At 35.6% G+C, this 26,486-nt stretch overlaps 1 long non-coding RNA gene across 1 annotated transcript; it reads right to left on the bottom strand.

The window, feature by feature from the left end:
* On the bottom strand, positions 1-26,272 carry LOC139079063 (uncharacterized). Its single transcript, XR_011532336.1, has 3 exons — positions 26,215-26,272; positions 4,658-4,822; positions 1-285 (listed from the first exon to the last, which is right to left on the bottom strand). It is a non-coding gene; the product is annotated as an uncharacterized lncRNA (long non-coding RNA).
* Positions 26,273-26,486: the final 214 nt, after the last annotated feature.

Raw genomic sequence — 26,486 nt, 5'->3', positions numbered from 1 at the left:
GGACATTTTTCTTAGTATTTATTTAAGTAATGTTTTTACATTTTAGGATGATCAAATAAAACATGCCTCAGACTTTTCCTGATGTTGAAAAGGTGTGAAACAACAACAATGAAACCTTTTATGCCTTTTGTACCCCCACTCAGCCCGGCAAGGAACAAGGTGCTGTGTAGAGACTTCTCCAAGGGTGTTGAGCAGATCCGCGAGGGAGTTATGCATACTGTTCCTTTTCAGTACTGGGTTGCCACTTCCGCTTTGTTATCTTCTGTATTAGCTGTATTCAGTGAGCTTTGGATACAGAATGTAGGTGATAAAGAGAAAAAATTTCAATAGTTATAGCCTTTAAATAAATATCTCAGTTTGTATGCTGCCTATTTGCTCTTGAATATATTTTCCTATACTTTCTTTAGATTGCTGCCTAAGTGGAAGCCAGATAAGTTCTAAAGTTATTATTATGTGTGCATTGATGTATATACATGAAACTATTAACACAGGACTCTTTGACAGAGCAAACTTGTAATGACTTCCCTGAAGCTATCTTGAACTGTCTCTGAATTTTCCTTTCCTTTTTGTTGAATGGATTTTTTAGGAAAGGGGTGTAGCACATATAGAGTCAGAAAACATGTAGATTTTGCCCCTTTGTAGGTTCATAACAGCAAAAATATTTCATTTAAAAAATAGGAAAAAAATGCTTCTGTGCTAAGAATATATGCCAAGTTTACGCCAGCATCACATTTTTTATGGCTGATTTATAAACCTCTCAAAAAGGATGGAAATGCTGACACATTAATAACTCTAGCAGAATGAGTTCTGCATACTTCAAGAAAAAAATACAGAAAAGAAATAAAATGGACAATGATAATCTAAAGCAAAGGAAGCTTCTTGAAAACATAGGAGATATTTTATCTTTTGCATGAAGATTTCCAGTTTCTATTCTTGTTTTAGTAAGAAATAAGTAAATATATTTTATCTTAACAATAAGTATTTACTATTTTACTTTATTTATTCAAAATGATCCAATATCAGAATGATATACAAACAAATGATATTTTTAATGCCATTAAACCTGTCTATTTCTTTTGAAGTTATGTGTTAAATTTGAATACTGTAAATCTTAAATTATAAAAAAGGAAGATAAAAGTCTTAAATATAAACATGGTAGTCCCTCACTTTTAAAATGTTAATCTAGTAAAATATCAAATATATTTAAAAATGATAATTCCCAATGTTCCTATTGGTAGAAAAAAAATATGTATTATATTTCGCTTACTAGAAGGCAAATTTGACAATACGTACTCAAAACTCTAAAATTCATGCATGTAGACTCAATCATTACACTTCCTAGGACTTATCCTTAGTTTTTAATTAGAGATTTGGCTAAATATTTATCAATTAATATTGTTCATATGTTATTTAAAAAATTGTAAACAAGTTATATGAACAATAGAGGAGACATTCATTACAGTGTACAAGCAAATGTAATACTGAGTAAATTTAAAGAACAATTCTTGGGCTGAGGAAACTGCTACAAAGTTAAGTAAAAAACAAAGTTTAACCATATAAATACAGATAATGATTTAGATTAAGATGTAACAGGGTATAAAAATTAGATAGTTCTACCAGTCACTGATATAAAATATGCTAAGGTGTTTGCCAAATCATCATATGCATGTTTACAACGAAAAATCTGTAGATTCTGGTTTAAGAATTTTTTACTGTTTTCAGCCACGTTGAGACTTCAAGAGAGTGAATGAGGGATAATGCTTATGAAGACACAATATTTGTGAACACTGTGTTTTGAGTCTCACTCTCTCCTTCGTCCTAGAGGTGAGAGAAGTTCTTGTCCTCTTTCAAGAAACCTATTGGTGGAGGTCTTCTGTGAGGTCCACAGGGAGCTTATATGTGACCCTCTACCATTAGAAGGCATGACAAATTATGGTCTAACACCCACCTACGAACATCTAGGATAAAAGTGGCCTGACCCTCTGCCTTGGTAGCTGATCTGATCAAGTGCTGTTCTGTTGGGAAGAGCTTACAAGCCTGGACTTTGGTGAAGCAAGGATGAATGAGTGGTTGTCAACCCGAGGAGGGCATCTGTAGAACATGTGCATGGTTCTCTTAGGCTTTGTCTCACTGGGCTGCCCAGAGAGGCTCCAGTAAGAAGAATCTGGAAGTTAAACATCTAGGGGCTGAGGAAGGAGTATGAAGTGCTCGCCCTGATCGTCTACCTGGGCTTGCTGAGGGGAACTGCTTACAGAAAAGTCGGCAGACCTCTTTCCTAGGATCCATGAAAGCGAGTTCACATGAAGTCAAGCAACACAGGCTTGCTACTTTTTTTGAGGTAACTTTTGAAGGCTAATACTCTACTACTACAATTAGCGAAAATTAAAATGATCAATTAGGAGACCAGGCAGTAAACTTGGCACTGAGAGGTCTTCTTATAGAGCTTTATTGTCAGAGAAGTCTAATGTGGAGTCTGGCTGTCCCAATGATTAGAATGAGGAATCTCGAATTAATTAACCTCTTCAAACTACAGCTTCATCATTCATTTTGAGAAGGGGCTAATAATGCTACCTAACTCCCAGAGTCAGAGTGAGGATTAAGGGAGATAATGAATGTAAAACATTTAATCCAGTGTCTTGTAAGTAGTAAATGCTCAGTAAATCTTAATTACATTGTTATCATTATATTCCTGGTCATGCAGAGTGGAACACCGGGACAATCAATGTGTCTGCGAGGAGGCTGGGTAAATGCAGCCGAACAGTTATGTTCCAGAGACACAGACGATCTCACCGTGCTTAAAGAAGCCTTGTAACCAAGGCCATTTAAACATTGAACTTCCAATGTTTTGAAAATGTTAAAATGCATTTTTAAATTAAAACTCTCAAGCTTCCTGCAAACTGCCAACTAGGAAAAAAAAAACAACCTACCCTTTCTTGGAATGCCAGTAATAAATGGAAATTCCACAAAAATATCTATGTCTCCACTGGGAGTATGCCACCAAAAACAACATCCTTTGTTTACTCTCAGGACAATTTGTACCTTGCTAGAAAATGACACAGGGTCTCCCTTGCTCTCTTGTGTGTTATTTAGCTAGGAGGGATGGAAAGGTCACCACCTCTCCATTTGAACTCGATTCCTGCTGATGTCATAAATGGTGTCATCAGCAGGAAACTCACAAATGTTTGTAGTTAAAAAACAACTTGACTCCCAGGCACACGTGCGGTGTGTATATAGCAATGCTTTTCACCATGTGAACATTTAGGTTGTAGCCCAAGATTTGAAAAATTAAATTAAAAATATGTGCATAGTTTTTGTGAAGGACAGTCAGTGGCTTGCAGTGAGTCTGCATGATTGTGGTGGTAGATGCACGGCTTTGAATCCCTGATCTGTAATTTACTGAGCTCCTTTCATATATAAATATTCGGCTTGGCAAATCTGATTTCCTTTACCACCAATCCCTGTGATTCATTTTCTGCAACTACACGGTGTGGGCCCCCTGCGGGAAGCCTGATACCGCCCTCCTGCTGATCTGTCCACCTGTTTAGAATTTACATCCAAAATTCATCTAAAACATACCATTTTTCCCCTGGAGAATAGCAAGTTAATATATTTACAAATTCCAGATGAACTAGATACGTTCTGAGGGCTTTGCAATTTCATATTTTGCAAACTACACTTTGATGGAGCTGGCGAGGTCTACTTTTCCGAGTGAAATCAAAACAGAGCTCCCTCCCAAAATAAAGCCCAAACAAAGCAACACACAAAAGAATTCCTCCTCGGCACATTTCATGATATTTTTTCCCTTTAACCATGACATTCAACATGCCAGAACCAGATACAAATGATTATATGCATTTTAAGTTAGATTTTTCTTAATAAAAACAGACAGAATTTATTTTTCATGGGAATTATGCAATTTTTCTGAAGTTCTGGGCTACCTGGCTCCTCAGGCAACTCCCCATACATCACAGCTCTGAGCTCAACTTCCTTCTTCCTTCTTCCCAGTAAATTGCATTAGCATAGATTATTTTGGAGTGAACACTGTATAGACTTATTTAATCAACATCAGGAGAGTCTTCATGCTTCTATACTTATTTATAAGTTTCTCTTTTTCTGTTTCTTAAAATATTTTGAATTGAGAGACACAAGTCGGAGGCGAGATGGCAGAGCTTCTTTAATTTAATATGCTCCTACTAGAAAATTCCAGCTTCTGAAAAGAATTCTGAAAAACAGATGTCTGCCTTCCAAAGTGAGAAGCATGCATCTGCTTCTTAAATGTCAAAACAATAATAGTAAAGTTATAGCACGCACACGCCAAGGTTTGAGTGGGCGTTCTAAAACCATAGAGCTGGCTTTATTTTTAGGCAGCTGAGAAATCCACCCAGAAAGCACACACATTATCTTACCTGTGCACACATGCAGTTTAGGGAGAAGGCAAGAGAAAGAAACTGAGAGGGAGTGGGACAGGCAGAGATTACAATTTATGGAATCGGAATTTATTTGTTGGCTTGGATAATAGAAGTTTGCGATGCAATTATGACTATCTCTTCAAATATTCCACTAGGTTTTCTTTGCATTACTCTATTTTAGACTTACCTGGATTCATTTAGTCACAGTTTCCTATCTCTCCATCAGTGCATAGTTTGGTTTCTGTTACCTGTATATCAGTTTGTTTTCTTCCAAATGTCTGCATTTACGGAATGTGGTCAGGAACTGATAGGGTCCAGAATAAACTAGGTTGATTATTTCTTCCTGTTCAGTACACAAGCCAGCAGGAAGGAAATCCCACCTTTTTTCCTCTTCAAAAATAGTGTTCTCACAGCTATATAAGAGAGAACAGATTAAAAAATGAGGTTAGCTAGAGTGTCAATATTTTCTATACAGAATGGTAAACACTTTAATGTAATTAAGTGTTAGGATTAATTTGTTAATCCTTATATTTTCCCTTGTCCATTCAAGAGATGTATCTCTAATTAAATTTCCCTTTGGCCACACTAATGAAAAGAATATCATCTAGAACTCTAGCCATAGTCAGCATGTGTGGGCAGTGGCGATAAGGCTGGGTAATTGCAGGATTAATAATTGGCTTTTTATTGATGCTGAAAGCTGTGCACTGTATGGAAACTCACTGAATTACTTGAAATCACATCTATAGATTCTTTGCTTGGTACTCTTTGCTTTGTACTTCTTCTAATAATTTCTTTTTCTCTTTTTTGTGTTCCTCTGATTTTTGCAAGCGGGGCAACAATCTTGAAATGGCTACTCAATTGTTTCCAGGTCATTTTCTTATTATTGGTTTTACATAATCCCCATAAGCAAGAAGTGCAACTTCAACAACAGGAGTTCTGTGATTCAGAATACTGACTTTTAATGTCTCCAACTCAGTTTCCCTATTATAGGACAGACCACAGGGTAACTGTTAACGTGGCAGGAGGACGGACATCCCTCTCAAATCTTGCAGGTATGAGGAATAATCTTTTAACAGTGCTCAGAGCTTGTTATTATAGGACTGCTATGTTCAGCGGTATAATTTTGTATCGTTTCCTTGACAGAACTGAGAAGGGTTTTGGCAAGGGTGGCATCACGAAGAACCTGAGCATTGATCTACCATCCAAGCAAGGTTACCATCATCTACTCTCTTCACCTTCTTCAATATGGAAACAAAACATTTATGGCCTGGTACAAATTCTTTCTTAGGAAACCCCACTGATCTGGTCATCAGTCATCAGTCAGGTCACTTTATAGCAATAGTAGAGAGTATTGGAAACAACCCCAATGCAGGGCAGCAGAGAGAATGCCCTCTTGAATTGAAGCTATTTGTATGGCTTGGGCATGATATTTTTCAAATCCTGGAAGCAATAAAAGATAAATATGAGGCTGGTTCTACCATGATGCCTTATAGCAGGGTATTTGGAAACTTGCCACTCATTTCATCTTTGAACCTTCAAGGATATAGGGCTCCCACGGACTGTTTCCTGGTGGACTTCACTTCTGCTTTGGGAGACAAAGGCTTCTACATTCTGCCCTACACCAGTCCGTTCCCTTGACTCCAGTATTCATTATTCAATTATCTGAAGACCTCAAAAATGAGATTAGGGTAGAAGCAAATTCTCCAGGGACTCTAAACCCTACGAAACACTTAAAAAAGGACAAAAAAGACTGGAGTGTGGTCATTTCTTTAGCAAAAAAACCTGATTATTGAATGATGAAAAATTAGACTATATATCTATCAGAATTAATTACCAGCTCTAACCAACTGAGTCAATTCTTCACCTGTTCAGTTGTAGCCACTGCCCATTCCTCTTCTTATGGCAATTTAAGTCATAAAGCTTTAGGACATGTGATTTTCTGCAGCCTCTGCTTTTGTTAATATGTGTAGAGCCCTAAAATACTGAATGGTTGCCTTGAGAACTTTAGATGTATTATTGTTATTTTGGGCAGCTTAATCATTTAAGATTCCTTTTCTAGCTCCACGTATTAATATTTATTAGCATTATCTAGTTAGAGCTTTATTTCATACTTGGGGGATACATTTCCTAGCATCATTTACATAGTTAGTGCTCATGATTTCTAATGCACTTAGTGAAAGAGAAGATTAATCTCTGTAAGTAAAATGTAAACTAAGTACAGTTAAAAACAAGGTGCTGAAATTCAAGGGCAAGTGAAGTGCATGTGGTTCTCTCAAACCACAGATTAACAAAGTATGTTTTAACGCATCACACTTTGACTATAGATTTACTTTAAAAAAATCTTGTTTGGACCCTTTGTTTAAATACTATACAGAAGTTCCTTTTGTTTTAATAATCTTTTCTTATGGTTTACCCTGATGAAAGAAAATGGTATTCAAAGATTATTTGCTACAAATTTCCATAAAGAAAGTAATTTATCCTGCACTATATGCCCATTAGCTATTACTGTCTTCAAACTGTCAGCTCTTCAACAATCTTTCCCTTAAATTTGTACACATAGATTATAAAAACCGTCTTATTGACTCTTTTATTGTTCAGTATGTTAATTTAATATCTTTTGAAAAACTAATAAAATCTAAATGCTCAAGGAAATTGGGACTGTCTACAATTCAGTGAGATTAAAATATATCAAATTTCAAAATGTTTCAAAGAGAAGAGTATAAGAGATCATTTTTTAATATAAAAGTTTAAAGATGATCTATGGAGGGGAAGGAGAAGGACATTTTGCAGTCATAGTTCTCTTTGTGACAGCAGGAAGTAACTTGGAAAAAACTGACTTATCAAAGGAAAGAATTAAAAAAATCAAAGTAGAACTGTAGCATTACAAATCCCAAGGAGGGCTATATCCGGATCCATGGGTTGTCCCAAGGCAAGACTATGAAGTCTGCTTTTTTCGGAGCCTTTAATTCTATGGGCAGAATTTTTAGATCTAGTTGTAGGCTGATGAGATTACAAATGCGCACAGGCATGCACACACAAACACACACGTTTGTGTGTGATAGAGGGTTGGCAGCGGGATTGGTATTCTTAATTGCTTTTTAACTCATTTTGTGGCAAGAACAACTGCCAGGTTTCATACTGTCAAGGGAGCTTGAGGCAGTTAAGGAAGTAATGCTTGGCGTGGGTGTCTGATGATTTAGAATTTAGGTGACGTAAAAGCAGACAGCAGTTCTTTTTTAGGTGCGCTGTATATCTACACCTGAAACACACAAATACACACACGTACACCCTAAATGAGTAAACAAACATAACCAAACAGCAGCAAAACCAAAAAAATATAAACACAAGACAGCCACAGTGGGTTAATATATTCTTTAGTTGACTGGAGTTTGGTTAATGGTGGTAATAACATTAAAGTCATAATGTCTATTATTGTACCAGCCTTTTTGCTTGGCATGGAGAAAAGCTATGCTTTACAAGCTATGCTGTTTTACCAGTAGTTTCAATCATGTATGGCTAGAGTAGTCTAATCCACTGCCTTGCTGGGGAAAATATTCGAAGTCAAGGGGCGTCTGTGATTCAATGACGTGAATGTCACTGTTAAAAAATACAATGTGCTGAACAGGGAAAGGGGCAAATGAGCAATGGTGCCCAGAAAGGATTTTTAAGAGTTGTCTTCCCAGAATAAATAAATCAAATATAAAGGGGAAAGAACAGAGAAGGTGGATTTCAGCAGGGCCTTAGATGAAGAGATTTGAAGGAAATATTCAATTAATTGGTTGAGAAGAATGTTGTTATGTTGGAGATGGAATAAGTCATGGAGGGGTGGTTAACGACTTGAGGTACTGTTGAAGACAGGTGCAGATGAGTGCTTATTTAGAAAGCAATCTACTTCCAGCCTTAAAAAGCAGTTCTGTTTTATTTTGGAGGTGATTGTGGATACTGCAGACTCCCAAAGAAGGAGTTTTAAAGCAAATGTGAGATAGGGTTAGTGTTCTTCTGCAGACTCCCAAAGAAGGAGTTTTAAAGCAAATGTGAGATAGGGTTAGTGTTCTTCTGGGTAGGACAAGACAGAGGAGAACTTTGTAAAAAGCTCTACAGATGGTAGAGGATGAGTTTTAATTTATGCTAATTACCCTATAGCCGTGCTTTTTAGTGGAGAGAGATCATTGAAGGATACAAATTTTAAGGGGGTTATTACAGAAGTCCAGAGATGACATAGTTGGAGCATAAGCTGTGACCTCTGGCAGACCAGAAAACATAGACTATTGCAAGAATCTCTTAACCTCTCTAGGCTGCCAGTACATTTTTGGTAAAATAAGGAGACTAAAACATAATTTCTAAGAATTATTTAGGTTTAAAATTTTGTGATATAAGAGCCAGTAATATTACAAATAATGGATCTGCATATATTTCCCCACATCAGGTTACTTTTACATAAAGAGGAAACAGCATAGGCATGTTGGGGGTCGTTCCAGTATTTTGGGATTCCTGGGGTCAAAGAACTTGGTACCTCCATGGACCATGGGGAGGATGTGGACTCCCTCAATTCATTTTAGTAGGCTCACTCTTTTCTTTGTTTTCATTTTCCTTTTTAGGTGTCTTTTTATTTGTTTTTGGATTGTTTGTTTTACTCTCCACATTTCTTTTGGGAACGAAACTTCTGGCCTCCAAACAGTATATTCATATCAGAAGGGACAAAAGCATGGTGAAATTTGACAAAATTATAAAAGCTGACTCATTTTGCTTTTGATGTTCCTGTGGCGTTACATTTTTGTGAATGAAAATGGGAAGTAGTGGTAAATTTTGATGATGTGACATCCAGGCAGGTTACCTTTGACTAACAGCAGACCTGATGGCACCTAACTTGAGTCCTTGAATCCTGGAGAGAACCTGCAGAAAGACATTTGGTCATAATGACCTACTAATTAGAAAGCCTAAGGCAAAGGAAATCCACAACCAGTAGAAGTAGGTAAGTTCCTAAGTATAGAGTTGTTACAGAAATCACATTCCTTACAGAGGTTGGCTAATTGCATTTTAAAAAAACAGATTTTACTTCTTTAACACCAATGACAAAGTTTATCTTAATGAAGTTGGTAGGCATTTTATTTTCCTTTGATAACACCTATGCTGACCTAACAATTTTGTGTATCTGTAGCATCTCAAAGAAATAAAGATACTGAATTAGCAGCCACCATTCTGGAAATTGGCTTGATGCCCTGGCAAACAAGATTGTGTGTGTGTGTACATGTGGTTTTCTCTGTGCTCCTCCTCATTTTACCTGAGACAAAATGAGCCCCTCTGATTCACAGGAATAGTTACCTGGAAGTCTTTCCCCAGGCATTAGAAAGACAGGAAGAATCCTAAATCAAGTCTATATCAACCATAGGCACTCTCAGGCTTTGCATATGTTTTCCTGTGCCTGCTTTGTTTTTCTATTTCTTAGCATATGGGCCAAGCATCAAATCCATGACAACCTTCACTCCAGGAACATTTTTTTTTTTCTCTTTATCACTACCTTCTACCCTGCCCCCTACACCTTTCATCCTTTCTGGCTTAGTTTGGGGTAAAATCCCCTCTATGTGCTTTGTTGACCACTTAGAACCTGCATTGTAATTATGGATTTAGTATTCTGGCTTTACACTACTCTAAAATGTCCTTGTGTTAGTTAACTCTGATTGCAACTAACAGAAAACAATACAACCTGGATTCAGGAAATGTGAGGATTCTAATATTAAGATTTAGAAATGTTTAATGGAACCCAGGGGCTGGGTACGCAAGTCACCAGGGAAAACAGGAACAAGGATCTGAAAAATCTAACAGAGGCCAAGGGAGGTTTTTCTCTCCATTGTCTGTTTCTTTGTATTCAACTACTTCAGTATTTTCCGTCTTGCTAGACCAGCAGGGCATGATTCTAGCCTCATGACAAAATACATATGGCCACCTTGGAGCTCAAGAGTCCACATGTTATAGTTCCAGCAACATAGAGAATATCTCAACTGCCGTCTCAAGTTTGCTGAGAAGAGAATTTGCTGATTCCAGCTTGGACTGAGAACTCACCAGTGCTTCAATCAGCTAAAGTCAGGGAGCAGAGTCAAACGTAAACATGACTGCTGAGTGACCACCTCTAGGAATAAAAATTGGGCAGAATCTTTTTATTACAGTCTAAAGACAATCTTTTCTCTCTGAACACCCAGCTGGCACAATCTTGGGATATATCTTTCAAAATGTTTTTGAATAAATGTATTAAAAGAAAAATGTCTCTGTTACATTCACTAATACTTATATTCCTGAATTAGAATTTTTCTGATTTTACCTTTTTTTTTTTTTTGCCATCACCAGAAGGGCAATTGGCTTGCCAGTGTAATGAGGGCATTTTGATGAAATTGTTTAAAAATTTTTGCTGGGTTTAATAATTTGCTGGAGCCACGTTAAAAAAAAATAATATTTTTCAATGTAGGGAAAATATATGATTGTTGCCATGGGTTCATTTTAGGATTGGAATAAATGTGTTATTATCTCTTTCTATATAGATAGAAGAAAGGCTCACTTTTTCCTCTCAGACATACAGCCTTTTTTGCATGTTGTTACTCACATATGTTTACCTGGAATGTAAGTGATATTCTAGTGTTTTCTGCTTTGAAAGTTCAGCTCTCCCTGAGAGGTCTGCAGCTGCCATTTGATGGTTTGGGCATTTTTTGCTGTTGTTTCTTTATTTATATTTTTTCCAGTAAGCGGCAACAACATTATTGCCATAGCCATTGACCCATCAATATTACCAATATTTCCTTAGAAAATTCATCCTCTGGTTTAGACATTTTTACATGCCTATTAATATAGGCATGTATATTGTAACTAATATATGGGTGTATCAAATTTACAGATTTAGAATGCAATAGTGGAATCTAATAATGTAAAAGTTTCTAAGAAAAGTATTAAGAAGAATCTGGCAACTAAGTGAAAATAAAGAATAATTAGAAATAATATTGTGAAAAGTCATACCATAGCGTATTATATTAAATTTGAGCACCAATCTAGATGACTAGGTTGTAATTACTTTTAGTAGTCTTTACAATTTTAAGCTTTACAAGATTTGCATAAACATATTCCATGAATTTGAGGCAACTTCTGTTGGTAAGACTAACAACTCCAAAATTGCTAAGCTATATTTACTAATACCAGAAAAGATGCATATTCCTGATATTAAAGGGTAGTTCACCTCTTCCAAAAACTTTTCATTTGATGCTTGATATCATAGGAGTGAATTTAAAGGTCACATTAGCTCATACTCCCTTGGCTTCCACCCTATTGAATAGTGTATGAAATTAGGGCCAAGCTGGTTTCCTGTAGCTTATAAACAGTCAAAAATACAGCCCGTGCAGACAGTGTTAGCTTTTTGTTTACAGAATATGCTACTTACTAGACTGAGTAATCAACTCAGGAACCACACCCAGATCACAGCATCCACTGTACAGAGACACATTCAAGGACATTAGCAATCCATCTATTGTTTTAAAGAAGCATTTTTTAAAGTCCTAAGAGTGAGACATCATAATTAACAAGGGCAGTGGAAAGTATGTCTTAGTATTAATATTTCATCCACTAGGGAATTAAAGTTCTTAATTCTCGCTCAAAAAAAACCACTCAGTTTTCCCCAATACACATATTTACATATGAAAAGGAAAATAGAAATTTGAGATAATTATAAATTTTATGTATTCTCTAATTTCAAATTTTGTTTTTCCCTTGAGAAAAATAAGGTGTCAGTTTTTATGTTTTCTATTCAAATTGTCTGAAATAGTTGGAACTTTGAGTTATCTAAGTACTTCTTGGCAGAGTTCTAGATATATAATAGATGATACAACTAGACAAAGCAACAATTTTACAAATCTTCTGTTATCTGATGGAGAATGAATTCTGATCTGCTTCTCCCTTTGCCTGGATGCCCTTGTAATGCTTATACTACAGGGTATCCAAAGAGAAAACAGACAGAAGGAGTAGTAAGTACAAAGGCTCTAGAGAAAGGATAGGCAAGATCAGAGCATTAGATAGAAACAAAAGCATGAAGGGTCTTGAAGGCCCTGGGGAGGCATTGGTACTTTATTAGCAAAGGACAGTCACTGGAGGCATTTAAGCAGGGGAAGGATATACTCTGATATATTTGTTGAAATTATCTTTGGGTCTAGAGCTAAGGCTAAAAGTGAAGGGTGGGGAAAAGTGGTAGCAGACCAGTTGGCAAGCAACTGATATAATAAAGTTAAGAAAGGACGGATGGTGGTTTAGACCAGGGTAGTAGCAATAGGCTAGAGAGAAGCAAATAGATTCAAAATATGCTTTGGAGGAAGAATAAATATGACCTGTAGTATTAAAGCAGACTGTGAGGTAAGTGGCAAGTACTCTTTATCTTTACATAATGGGTAATTGATTTTGGCATATATTTTCTAAAAACTCTTTATTGGCTGATTACACTTAGAATAAAATCCAAAATCCTTATCAGATCTCACTAAGTCTCTGAACCGGTCAAGTTTATTGGGCTCACCTTCTAGCAGTATCTTTTCAGTCTTCCTAATCTAGGTATTCTGGACTTTTCATAATTATCTGAATCTCCCGTTCTCTCAATTGCCTCAGCATCTTTACACATGATGTATTTCTGCATGGAATATCTTCCCTTCTTTTTGGCTAAGTAACTCATTCTTCTGCTAATTTTACTTCACAAACCTTAAATGTCATTTCCTCCAAGCCTTTCCTGAGATTGCTTTTTATATGTTTAAATTACACCTATATTTCTTCATGGCCCTCATACATGACTTCTGCAGTAGTCAATACAATGTATGCCTCTGTTATTTTTGCATTGTTAGTTCCTAGCCCAGTACCTACAATGTAGTGGGAATTCAAAATTTTGACTAAATAACTGTCTGTATCCTCATTTTGAAGAATCCAGTATCTATTAGCCTATTAAAGACTAAAGTCTTTATACACCTACACACACACACACCACACACATACAAGCACACACACTATATATAGCTATGTAAATATAGAGATGTATATTCATAGGGTGTACAAACATAAGCACATACACCCCTATACATATACAACACACACATACACACTCAACTAACTTTGTTTAAACCAACATCTCTTGATGTTTTGTGTTCATGGAGTTTTTCCTCTTACATTACCTAGTACTTTCTAATGGGAAAGTAGAACATAGTTGGAGAAATACTTGTTAGATTGTGAATTTTGTGGGAAATCTTATTTTCTACATAGATTTAACTAGTTAATATTAAGGAATGTTACTTCAATTTCCTATGACCTTGCAGAGGTTATTTTAACCTCCCTATGCCACAATTTCCCCTGGCAAAATGAGGATAAAATCAGTAATTCTTTCATTGAACTGTGAGCATAAGTGAGCTCCTGTACGTATGAACAGAGTTTAGAATGGTGCCCTGCACATAGGAAGTACTCATTAGATGTGAAGTATTTTTATAATAAGTAATTTGCTACAATATAATTATATCTTTGGGAGGATGAGATCTTAAATTATAAATAAACCTGTAATCTGGTTTTCCTTGAAATACGTTTTCTAAAAAAATACAGTTTAATAATGAAATGCAGAAAACCTTGAATACTGTTTAAATTGCAATTCTCTTTTTTTCCTTCTGAACTATTTTAATCACACAAGTTTTGATATGCTTTAATTTCTGTAGAACCTAGGATGAATGTATAACAGTGTGCCAAAATACGTATTTTTGGTTCCCCAGGTTATGGTTAGGTGAATTATGAGACTAACACCACATTTGATGTAGGAAAACATTGAAAATTTATCTATTAAGAAAAAACCTCTACTGCTTTGGATTTTAATAACATAAAACTGCTGAGGTTTTCATAAAATGAACTCGGAAGTTTTACTTATTCATTTACTCTAGCAGCACTTCGCCTGGTTTAATTAAGCATTACAATTACCATCTATTTTCTAAGTTTGCAGTGATTCATAAATTAGTAACATTAATGATAGCAAGAGAAAAGTAATAATGAAAACATATTCACATTTATTAAATGCCTATATTGTGCTGTGTGAAAAACAGTCTCTATTCTGCTTTGACTATTTCTTCCAGCAACTTCCCTAAGGTTAGTTTTTATTTTTCTAAAACTTCCTCTCCTGTAGTTTCTTTGTCATCTGTTTTATCATTTATTTGCCCTGCTAAGCCTTCATTCTACATCAAATCTTAGCAATTTCAATGGAACTTGGTTGAGAACATGGGCATCCAGTGCTTGTCAGAAAAAGGCAACATAATTTAAAATCCTCAATCATCAAATTATCTCTGGAAAGCAAATAAACCAATTCTCTTCTCATTTTATACCCAGTATTATATAATAAACACCAAAGGCCCTTTTTTTTATGCTTATTTCTACAATTTTCACAAAACAGAACACGTCCCAATGCACTCTTCTTTAGTCTTCCTTACCACACTAACCCATCCACAACTAAAAATGCCTTCCATCTTCCTCCAGTAAGAGACAACCCAGCCGCTACAACAACTTCTCCAAGAACTAAGCGATGTTTGTGCTTCTTTATCCAGATGAAGTGAACGCTTTGCCCAGAAAAAATTTTATGATTTGTTTAATCCACAGATGAGGATGGCAGCAGAGATCTGGTATGTAAGGGAAATTGCATTAGTGTCCTTGGGCTGTCCTACAAAGTACCACAAACTGGGTATCTTAAAACAACACAAATTCATTCTCTCACAGTTCGGGAGGCTAGAAATCTGAAGAGTTGGCAGGGCCATGGTCTCTCTGAAGTGTCTAGGGAAGAATACGTTTCATTCCTTTCTCTTAGCTTCTGGCGCTGCCAGCAATCCTTGGTGTTCTTTGGCTGTAGATGCAAAAATCTCTGCCTCTATCTTTACGTTTTCTCTCTGTTCCCAAACCAACTAATTCTCAGACTCTCTGGACACCAGCTGGCTGTCCTACAATTTAACTGAATTCTGACACTGTCTACTTAGAGATAGCGTCATATCCCACAGGTTAAGGGCTCAGTCCCACAATACTGCGCTCCCTTCCCCTTAAGATGCCAAAAGCAAGTCCAGTGTTTCTGACCAGCTGGCTATAAATCGGAGATTCCTATGAACCCCTCCTTGGGTTCGATTAATTTTCTAGAGCGGCTCCCAGAACTCAGGAAAACAGTTTACTTACTGGATTACTAGTTTACCATAAAAGGATATAACCATAACAGCCAGATGGAAGAGATGGATAGGGCAAGGTATGCAGGAACTGCCTCCACTTGTTCACCAACCCAAGCTCTATCCTTTGGGGATTTTTTTTTTAAAGATTTTATTTTTTTCCTTTTTATCCCAAAGCCCCCCGGTACATAGTTGTATATTCTTCGTTGTGGGTCCATCTAGTTGTGGCATGTGGGACGCTGCCTCAGCGTGGTTTGATGAGCAGTGCCATGTCCGCGCCCAGGATTCGAACCAACAAAACACTGGGCTGCCTGCAGCGGAGTGCACGAACTTAACCACTCGACCACGGGGCCAGCCCCTATCCTTTGGGGATTTTTATGGAGGGTTCATTACCCAGGGATGATTGATTAAATCATTGGTCATATGGGATTAAGTCAACCTCCAGCTCCTCTCCCCACCTCCAGGCTTGGGGCTGAAATTTCCTACCCTCTTCTCACACTATTGGTTGCCCTGGCAACAAGCTCCCATCTTTAGGGGCTTTCCAAAAGTCACCTCATTAACATAAACTCAGATGTGGTTGAAAGGGGCTTTTTATATGAATAACAAAACATTTCACCTTTCATTCTCTGGAACCATTTCAGGACTGGGAACAAACATAAGTATTATAACAAAAGACGCTTTTCTGGCTCTTATATAGGAAATCACAATGGCTTCGGGAGCTACATGCCAGTAACAGCGGATGAAGACCCAATATATATTCCTTGTTATAAACCACAATGTCATAGTTTATGTGTCAAAATTTTCCTCTTCTCATAAAGATACCAGTCATACTGGATTTAGGGCCTAAAATCTCGTTTTAACTAATCGCATGTAATTACTAGTTACATGCGACTTGAAATTAGGTCACATTCTGAGGTCCTGGGTGGACATGATTTTGGGAGTACAATATTCAACTCAGTACACAAACAAATCCCAATTCAGAGTAATCTAAATGACTTTAAGGCACTGTTCCAGTGAGGGCAAATTTCTGCCCCCTTCAATTAATCAACCCAACACCAGATATTCTGAAAGTTTGTTGACATATAAGAGACTTAAAACCACTTTCTATTCCTAGAAAATCAAAAGCTTGGCAATGAGAATAACCAGGTCAGTGTTGAAGGAAAATACCTGTTTTTAGTTAATGCATTGCCTTCTGTGCATGTTTGCTTTGTGATGCGTCGATTAAATAACCAGTTGGCCTTGTGGTTGAGTGAAAAGGATAATAATATGCAGAGAAGGTTTTCACTAGTTACCCGATTACTAAGACCTTCTTCTTTAATGGGAATGGAGAGTGGGATGGAAAGGATCAAACACTGACATTTTCCATCTCTGGATCTATTCTAAAGGATCCAGTTTTCTATTCTCGAATCTCCTTTTGTCTAATCCTCCTCTCTTGCTCCTACCAAGATGCTTAACATCTAATTGAGCATGGTCATCTCACTTTTAAGGCAAAGTGGAGAACAAATGAACACATATTTTTGTGTTCACTGGAAGAATATCACTTTCTCTAGTCCTCAAAGGCCATTCCTTGGTGAAATTATAAGATCTAAACAGTTTACTTTCCACTAGCGTTGGCACAGCTCATTGGGCCTTTTGTAAATGAGGCTAGACGTTTTTCACTCTCAGTCATGCAGTCTTAGGAAACTCTTCATGGGGCCATGGTTGTGGGCTGTGGGACAGGTGGCAATATGAAAATAGTAACACATATTTAGAGTGAACAACTTTCTCATTCACATGTGTGCTTTTAGGGCTATTTGAGTCTAAGTCATCTATTGGTGTGGTACCACTGAGTTCATCTGATAGTACCTGGTTTTTGATGGGCATTTCCTGGTATCTTTGATGGGGATCAGGATATGCTGCCCCCAAATACTGCATATGAAACAGCTTAAGGAAAATTCCTTAAGCTGAAGGAATTTAGAACACAACAGAAGCAGGAAAGTCACTCTGACACACACTCCTGAACCCCCACTCTTCTTCCCTGAAACAGGCCATAAAAGTCCCATATGAAAGGGCCCTCCCTGTACCAGGAGGAGGAAGAACATTGCTTATCACCAGAGAAAGGGAATTTGGGGCCAGGAAATCTAGATAAACAAACTTTGTTAAACTAATCCTTATCATCTTACTTCTACACCATTTACTACCCCTGGCCCAGACACCTTTGTCTTGACAATTCTTCACAAATTTATTGTTTCTTTGTCTAAAAGGCATAAAAATTTCCTATTCTGGTCACTTCTTCTGGTCTTCATTCTCTTGTGAAGTCTCTCATATACATGTAAAAATTCATATGCTTTTCTCCTGTTAATCTGTCTTTGTCAGTTTAATTTTCAGACCCAGCCAGGGACCCTGAGAGGGTCAAGGAATACTTTTTCCTCTCCTACATACTATTAGCAAATATTCAGTCTCCAACATTCCCAATCACAGCCAAGAGGTGCATATCAAAAAAGAATGATTATTTGGTGAAGACAGGATGCTAGTTCCTGCCCCTTCTTCAGTCTAGTGGGTCAACTTTTCCTCCTTTAATTCTATACATTTCTTTCCAATTAATTACAATTTAATAAAGACAATTTATCTCTAATATTAGCAAATAAAGAATTCTAACACAAAAATTGATACCCGGAGTTTAACATTTGGTAGGTATATGGCTTCAGGTCAACAAAGGAAGTAAAAGGCTATGAACCAAAATTTCAATCTATTGGTTCATCTCAACCCAATAATGAATTCCAAATATTCTACATTTCCAAGATTATGTTGCCCACAAGCTACTCTTGCTACTGATTTTGATATCTGTTATGGTTATTTGGTAGCAATCAGAAAGAAATTCTAATTTACACAAAATTGAAGATAACAAGCAAAAAGGGTAATTTACTGAAAAGAAATTGCATAGCTCACATAATTGAAGGAGGAACTGAAAAACCATACCTGTCTTTAGGCAAAATGCCCAGGGACAGAATGAATTTAGCATACGGCATATACCTAAAAATACCGCTGGGCAAACTTGCAGAAGAATGTCTTTGGTTATGAGCCTTTAGGACCTGAATCAATGTGCATCTGGCACAAGCCTCTTATTACATGTTTTCAAAGTAAATGGAATCTCACTTAATGAACTGTGAGTTTCTACTATCCATATGTGATTAAAGCTCAGACAGTTCTTGTGAAATGTACCTAACATGTTTTTCTCAATGATATTTATATATTCAGTGGGTGAATTTTTGAACATCTCTACCTCCTATTTTTACACTCTGTGACTACAAAAATAAAGGTGATGTTTAACCACAGCCAATGTCATTTTACCTAGTATGTAGACATCTCACTTTATTAATATTACGCTAGACTTCTTCTCAATAGTGATTATTTTGGAGATTTGTTGATTTGTAAAATGCTGTCTTTATTCTACCATTGAAAATGAAAACAAAATGGACATTTACATGAAATTGACATTTTTAAATACACCCAGAGAGAAAAATATTCTCACAGTGTTATTAATTCCACAAGATTTATGAAATCTACAGATTTGCATTTCTATATAAAAACTATGCTGTAGATAAATCTAAGCCCTAATTTAAAATATATTCCTTATAGAAAAGCTCACGTTCTTATCTGTCAACTGATTCACCTTTCAGAAAGATTTTTTTAAATGTGGTCAAAGTTTCTGCAATAAAATTTATAAATTATTTCTTCATTTTGAATATTGAAAAGGAGATAACGAAAACTTTGCCCCTCATAATTTAATTCTTTAAAAACTTCTGATAAAATTGTGCTGATTCGTCCATAGAAGAGATTAGCGATTTATAAACTGAACATTTAACAATTTCCCCTTTCCTAACCCCCACTATATTAAATCTTTCAGTGGCTATTTATAAAAACCTAATCATTGCAAATGCAAAGTAAAATAGTCATCTACTTGCATTCAAATTATCTGGCTATTTGGGAATGTAGACAAAATATAGTTTATAACTGCTTAACAGTATTTTTGTTATCAATATTATTACTGTATTCATTTCACAGGAAGGATGAAAAGCTAATTTGTGTAGATTAATAGGTTAATTCACCATCCTTGGATTTTAAAGATGGAAATTTATGCTCCATTGACTTTTCAGGCAAGTAGATTTTTTTTCCTATAGTTCTCTTTATTTCATGTTGTTCGAAGCTCTATAACAGCTAACACGACTACTGATGGTGCTTAAGTTATTTCAGAGAATAATTTAGGTGTGAAGAACTTCCAATTAAAAAATTAAAGGTGTTCGATTTTCTTTATTCATTCAGTAATTCATCAGGCATTTATTGTGTCATTAGACCTTTGTGTCAGGCACTTGACTAGGACTTGGGGGTCAAAGTTTAAAAAGTGACTAATTAATTAGAATTTCTAATTAAAGAGAGGGGACATCACCAAAACCTTTCATCTTTCTCAGAAGCAGGTCTGAATAGTAGTTGATGGTACTCTTCTCAGGTACCACCATGGACTCAGAACAAACACATAGGAATCTTCCTCTAAGTTTTAATTAACATCATTTTAAAGGATATCAATAACCAAGTCTGAACACTAAATGTCTCCTTGTTCATTCTTAGAAATAATTAATCATTCAGTTGGAATTTATACACATATATTAACATTTATACATAAGAGTTATTCTTTCTAATGTGGATTTACAATCTGTCCAATTTATCTATTTTGTTTCTATTAGAATATAGTAATAAACCCAGAAATAATTTCTTTTCAATGGATAAATTGTTTAAGACTTTTGTGTTTAATCAATGTTTTTTGAGTTTAAAATTTTTATTATGGTTAACAGCTTTAGATTTTTTCCCTCATACTTTTAGTTGCAGATGGAATGACTGTTTGCAATTTGCCATGAATGACAATATTATTAGGGATTTTGGAACAATCTCAGGGGTTCATACATGTCAAAAATAGTATGTAAAACAATTATTTCTGAAGCTCTATAAAAGAATTAAACCCATTCTTTTCTGCACATTTGGAACTTGTGTCTTATTGTGAAATTCAGACGAGAATATATATTGAGATCTAAAAGCAAATTTCTAATACTTGCTGAAGTAAAACTGGAAAACGACGTGTACTTAGGACCAGAGAAACACAGTTTAATCAGATTGAGCTCAACAAGTTTCTTTCCAATTCTAACATTCTATGATTGCATGAGTGCTTAAATCAAATTTCTATTCTCCAGCTATAGTCTTGCATGTGTAGACTAAACCACTGCTTTTGCCTCAGACCTAAAACACCCACTCTGCTTTTTTGCCTTTGGTACCTGGGAATTTCCATGGCTTACTATATTGAATGGGGCTCTAATTTTGTAACGTGGGAGAGGAAAGGGATATAGCTCTTATGAGTCAACACAAGGTTACAGAGAGAAGGCTACATGGAATCCTATTTGCGTAAAAATACCTTATAAGCCCTCTTGGGAAAAATGGTGAAGGTTATTTGGGGGTTGTTGTTCAGTTCTCTGGACAGCGAGGATTAATACTCCTTAATAAAAACAAGACACAATGGGTGTGGGCGAATGTCCAGAGCTTACTCTTAAGAAAGAAAGCAAGAGAAGGAATGTACTAGGCCAGAAAACACCAATCATTTGTTGAGAGCAATGCCTTTAAAAATCATATAATACACTTCCATGGAGAAAAGAGTTAAATAGTAGTGAAGAGTCTATTAAAAAGAGGCAAGTTCTAATATAAATATGCTATACTGCTTCCTTAAAACATTCATTCCAAGTGTGCTCTTCAGAGCAACGTTTTTATAACTATTTCAGTCTTTAAATCCTTGGCTGTTTTTCTCTATAACTTTAAAAAATAAACATATTTATTTATTAATCTGTTAATTTTCACATGTGCAATGCAAGATGAAGATTTACTGACTCACACTAGTCCTTATTTCCTCTTTTCCTGAATCAAATTTTAAAGCTTTATTGTTGTTTTAAAATTCTTCTGTTGGCTAACTTAGTAAAATTGTATACTTATATCTCGATTTCTTTTCCTTTTAATTTCATTGTCTTGAATTTGACATTACTGGAATAATATAGTACGTACTCTGTGTCTGGCTTCTTTTATTCAGCAAAATGGTTTTTAAATTCATTCATAATGTTGAGTGATTTACTAGTTCTTCCCTTTTTGCTGATAAGTAGTATTCCATGTGGATATACCACATTTTGTTTATCTATTCACCCGTTAATGGACACTTAAGTTGTTTTGAGTGTTTGGCTATTAGTAATAAAGTTGTTCTAAATACTTACTAATAGAATTTCTGAGTTGTATAGTAGAGGTATGTTGCAATTAGAAAATCCCAAATCGTTGTCTATGGAAGTTGTGCCATTTTTCCTTCCACCAAAAAGCTATAAGAATTCTAGTACCTTCACCTTTTTGCCAATGCTTGATATTGTCAGTTATTTTAATTTTAGCTATTCTAACAAGTTTGTAATCTCACCGTCATTTTAATTTCATCTTCCTAATTACTAATGATATTGAACATCTTTTTACATACTTCTTGATCTTTCATACATTTTCTCTTATAAAGTGTTTAACATATACCCATTTTTATTGAGTTATTTGTCTTCTAATTATTGCATTATGAATTATTTATTTATTCTCAACACAAATTCTTTCTAAGATATAGGTATTAAAAATATTTCCTCCATTTTGTGGCTTGCCTTTCATTTCTTTAAAAATATCTTTTAAAGAAAACAGTTTTTAATTTTGAGAAGATTCATTTTATAATTTTTCTTTTATTATTTGTGCTTGTCTCCTAAAAAACATTGGCCTACCCAAGATTGCAAAGATTTTCTTCTAGAAGTTTTATGCCGTCAGTTTTTATTGTTAGATCCATGACATATTCTGAGTTAATAATTGACCACACAAATGTGGATCTATTCTTGGACTCTATTCTGTTCAATTAATTTCTTTGTCTATCCTATTTTCTAGTACCAGAGTCTTGACTAATGTATCTAGATACGTAGTAAATATTGAAACATGATAATGGGCCTATCATTTGTCTTTCTTTTAAAAATTGTTTTGGCTGTTTCGGATCATTTGCATTTTAGCACATATTTTAGATTCATCTTGTCAATTTGTATTTGAAAAAATAATGTTGCAATTTTGAAAAGGATTGTGTTGAATCTATAGCTCAAGTTGGAGAGAATTGACATTTAGCAACATTGAGTTTTCCAATTCACGAACATAAAATATTTCTTCATTCATTTTCAATGTCAGCTATATTTTACATATTTTCCTAAATATACCTGAGTAATTCATGTGTTTGAATTTATTGTAAATTAAATCATATTTTTAAAAATAAAGCCTAGTATGGCATGTGACGTATGATACCATTTAAATAATTTTAAAATCTGAAAAACAGCTTTCATTTATTTTAATTTCTAATGAATATATGGTAAATTTATTTAAAGAACATATATGGACATGATAAACAGCAAATTCAGGATAGTGTTCACCTCTTGAAAGGAGAGGATAGTGATGAAATTCGAAAAAAGTAGAAAAGAATTTAGCTATGGTTTAATCTCTTTTTCCTTTAAAATCTCTGTAATATATATGACAATATAAATACTCGCCATTATTCTCAATAGTTTTCTGAATGTTATAATACTTCATAATTAAAGTGAGACAAAGAAGGGTGAATATGAAGAGAGTTCCTAGGAGATATTGTATTCGACTATGGGAGAGAGAGTGGTTCCATGAACAATATGACAGCTTTGGAATTGGAGAGATATTGATAGATTCCAGACACACTTAGGGGAAAGAGTCAATAGCACAAGTTGTAGAAATGAGGTAGTAATCAGTTGGATGATATCACATCCAGCCTTTAAAGATGAATGCACTTGAATACTAGCAGCTTTGTTGGTGGCAAATTGAATCTTTTGTTTAAGCACTAAGGGGAAAACATAGGAATAAGACAATGGAACCCAATGCCCCAGATTTATTCCAAGTCTCTGCCTATTTAATTGCTGCACCAATGTGGCTAAATGTAGCTGGATAAAAACATGCAAACATGCTGACAGGAGTAGTTTTAAATTCATAACCTTAAGAGGGTCCTTTACACTTGATCTACTTCCTTAATCTAAAAACTCACCTCGTTGTCTTGTTCTGTTCAGAATTACAAGATACTAAATGTGATCTACAACTGGATCCTCAATGCCCTTCCACGATTTTTCTGTTTTTCTTAAACCCCTTCTCTCATTCCTCTCAGAAACTTACCGAAATCAAGTCTTCTAAACAAAGCCTTAAGCCCGATCCCACTTTTATTTTAGTGAAACAAACAAGTTGGAGTAGTCTGGTCTAAACTCCATTAACGAAACCTTATATTTTTACCATCTCTGCTTCTATCAGTCTCAGTATGAGATGCCACTTCTGCTTCTCAAGATCAATCCCCTTTATCAGTATTCTTAATTCCCATTTTCTCTTTCATGATTTCTTTCCATGAATTATTTTTCTTTCTTACTTTGATTTCTCTTTCTGTTGATTTGTTACATGCAACCTAAAAATATTCCAAGCTTACATTAAATTTTGCCTTATCTAGATTTTCCCTTCAATTTCTTTTCTTTTTAAGTGGACTTCTTGAAGAATAATCTCCAGTTGTGTCTCCATTTCATCACCTTCTGTTATCACTCAGACAATTTCAAGAGGTTTTCTCTCTTCATCACTCCATTAAATTTCTTTAATGAAGTTACTGAGTGAACTTCTAATTATCATATCTAATGGCAAAGTCTTTATCTTATTCTACACCAGTCTTGTATGGCACTGTCGACATTCCTTCTTGGACTCTTATGATCTTTCTCTGTCCAACTTCCTCTAGTTCTTAGGTTCTTGTTTTTCTAATAGCTTTGAAGGTACTTCTTTCTTCTCCCTCCATTTAATCATGAGTCAATGATTAGCTCACAGTTTTTATTACTCCATATATTCTTCCTGGGCATTTTAATATGATTATCCAATCTTAATCTATCTTAATATGATTATCATAAAATTTATGTGCTGCTGACTCTAAAGTCTAGATCTTTGAATACTCTCTATGCTTCAGTCTTATATATATGCTTCAGTTTATATGTAAAACTGTCTTTTGAATATTGTATTTGGCTATCACACAAGAATCTCAAAATCAACTTTCTTAAATTGCACTAGTCATTTCTTCCCCCAGCCCAGACCAATAAATCTTTCTCCCATGCTTTTTATTACTTTTAGTACACTACTAAGGACCCAGTGGCCACGATGAGAAACTAGGAGTTTGCTTGGACTTTTCTCTCACTGTTAGCAATCACCAGGTCTCACCTAAGTTTTCCTACTCAACCTTTCACTATTCTTCCTCCCGTTCCCGTCTCTAATACTGGTTGTACTACCTCATTTCCCTATTATCTTTGACCTGAAAAGCTGCAAAAGCCTATTAACATGTCTTCCTGTTTTCTTTCGTCCAGCCTCTTTCACATGGCCATCAAGATGATATAACATTCTTATAACACAAATGTAATAATAATTTCCCTCAAAAGCTCTTAACTAGCTTCCCATTCATGATGGAATAATGTGTAATACTATACAATGGCATTCATTATTCTCAACATAATGCCACTGTATGTTTTAACTGTTTCCATTCCCTGCCTTCTACCTTACATTCTACCAAAATGAGAAATTGCTAGTATTTTGTGAGATGCTACATATTTATACTGTTAAAAGATAAACTGAAGTATGCTTAAAATTTTAAGAGTTTGAGCAAAAATTGAGTCAAATCAAGCAGCACCAAACAGGAAGTGGTTAGAAGCCCTCCACAAACAGGAAATAAGGAAAAGACTTTTACAGTCAAGAGGCAGAAGCAAAGCAAGGAAATCATTTGACTGGCTATAGTTTAAGAAGTTGCATTATTTGGGAAAGCCTAGTTGGCTGTGATTGATTCTTAGGTTTCAATTTCTTAATCTCAAGGCATCTGTGCCAATCTTTCTCTATTTTGTGTGTAGGATGCCACCACAACATGGCTTGATGAGCGGTGAGTAGGTCCGTGCCTGTGATCCAAACCTGCAAACCCCAGGCTGCCTAAGGAGAGCAGGCAAACTTAATCACTATGCCACCGGGCTGGTCCCCTTCCCCTATTTTTTAACCTAACCAACTTTTACAATTTCTGAGAACTTCAAATTTTAAAGAGAATTTCACCTCTTTAGGTCTTTACCCTTATTTCTTTCTCCTCCTCCAAACTAGCTTAGCATTCCTCCTTTGTTGAATTGTTACATTCGGGTTATTTTTATCATAATACTTATCCCACTGCCTTTATTTAATCTTTTTTCAGGCGACTTCCAAATTAGAACACACTATCTAAGAGTAGAGATTAATTGTCATTCATCTTTTTGTCCCAAACTGCCTAACATAAAGACTATGAAGTGAAAATGAAGGATGCCCTTTATGGTAGGCAGAATTTTAATTTGCCCCCTAATATGCCCACCCTCCAGTGTACATGCCTTTTATAACCCTCTCCTGTTGAGTCTGGATGAGACCATCAATATGATGGATTATCACTCCCATGATTAGGTCCCAAATTAGTTGTATCTTAATTAATGAAAAAGTAGATTATCCTGAAAGAGACTTACCTAATCATGTGAACTCTTAAAAGAACTGGGCTTTCCTGAAGTCAGAGACATTTTCCACCTTCATTGAAGAAGAAACGTCCATTGAGTTCTACAGGTGCAAGGAAATTAATTCTACTAATAATCATGTGAGCTTGTAAGAGTACACTGAGCCTCAGATGAGAGCTCACCCTAAGACAACATCTTAGTTACAGCCTTGTGAGAACTTGACCAGATGACCCAGCCAACCATGTCTATACTTCTGACTCACAGAAACTCTGAGATAACAAATGTGT

The sequence above is a fragment of the Equus przewalskii genome, chromosome 24 (genome assembly GCF_037783145.1).
Source record: "Equus przewalskii isolate Varuska chromosome 24, EquPr2, whole genome shotgun sequence".
NCBI lineage: Eukaryota > Metazoa > Chordata > Mammalia > Perissodactyla > Equidae > Equus > Equus przewalskii.
This window is presented reverse-complemented; position numbering and strand designations above follow the sequence as displayed.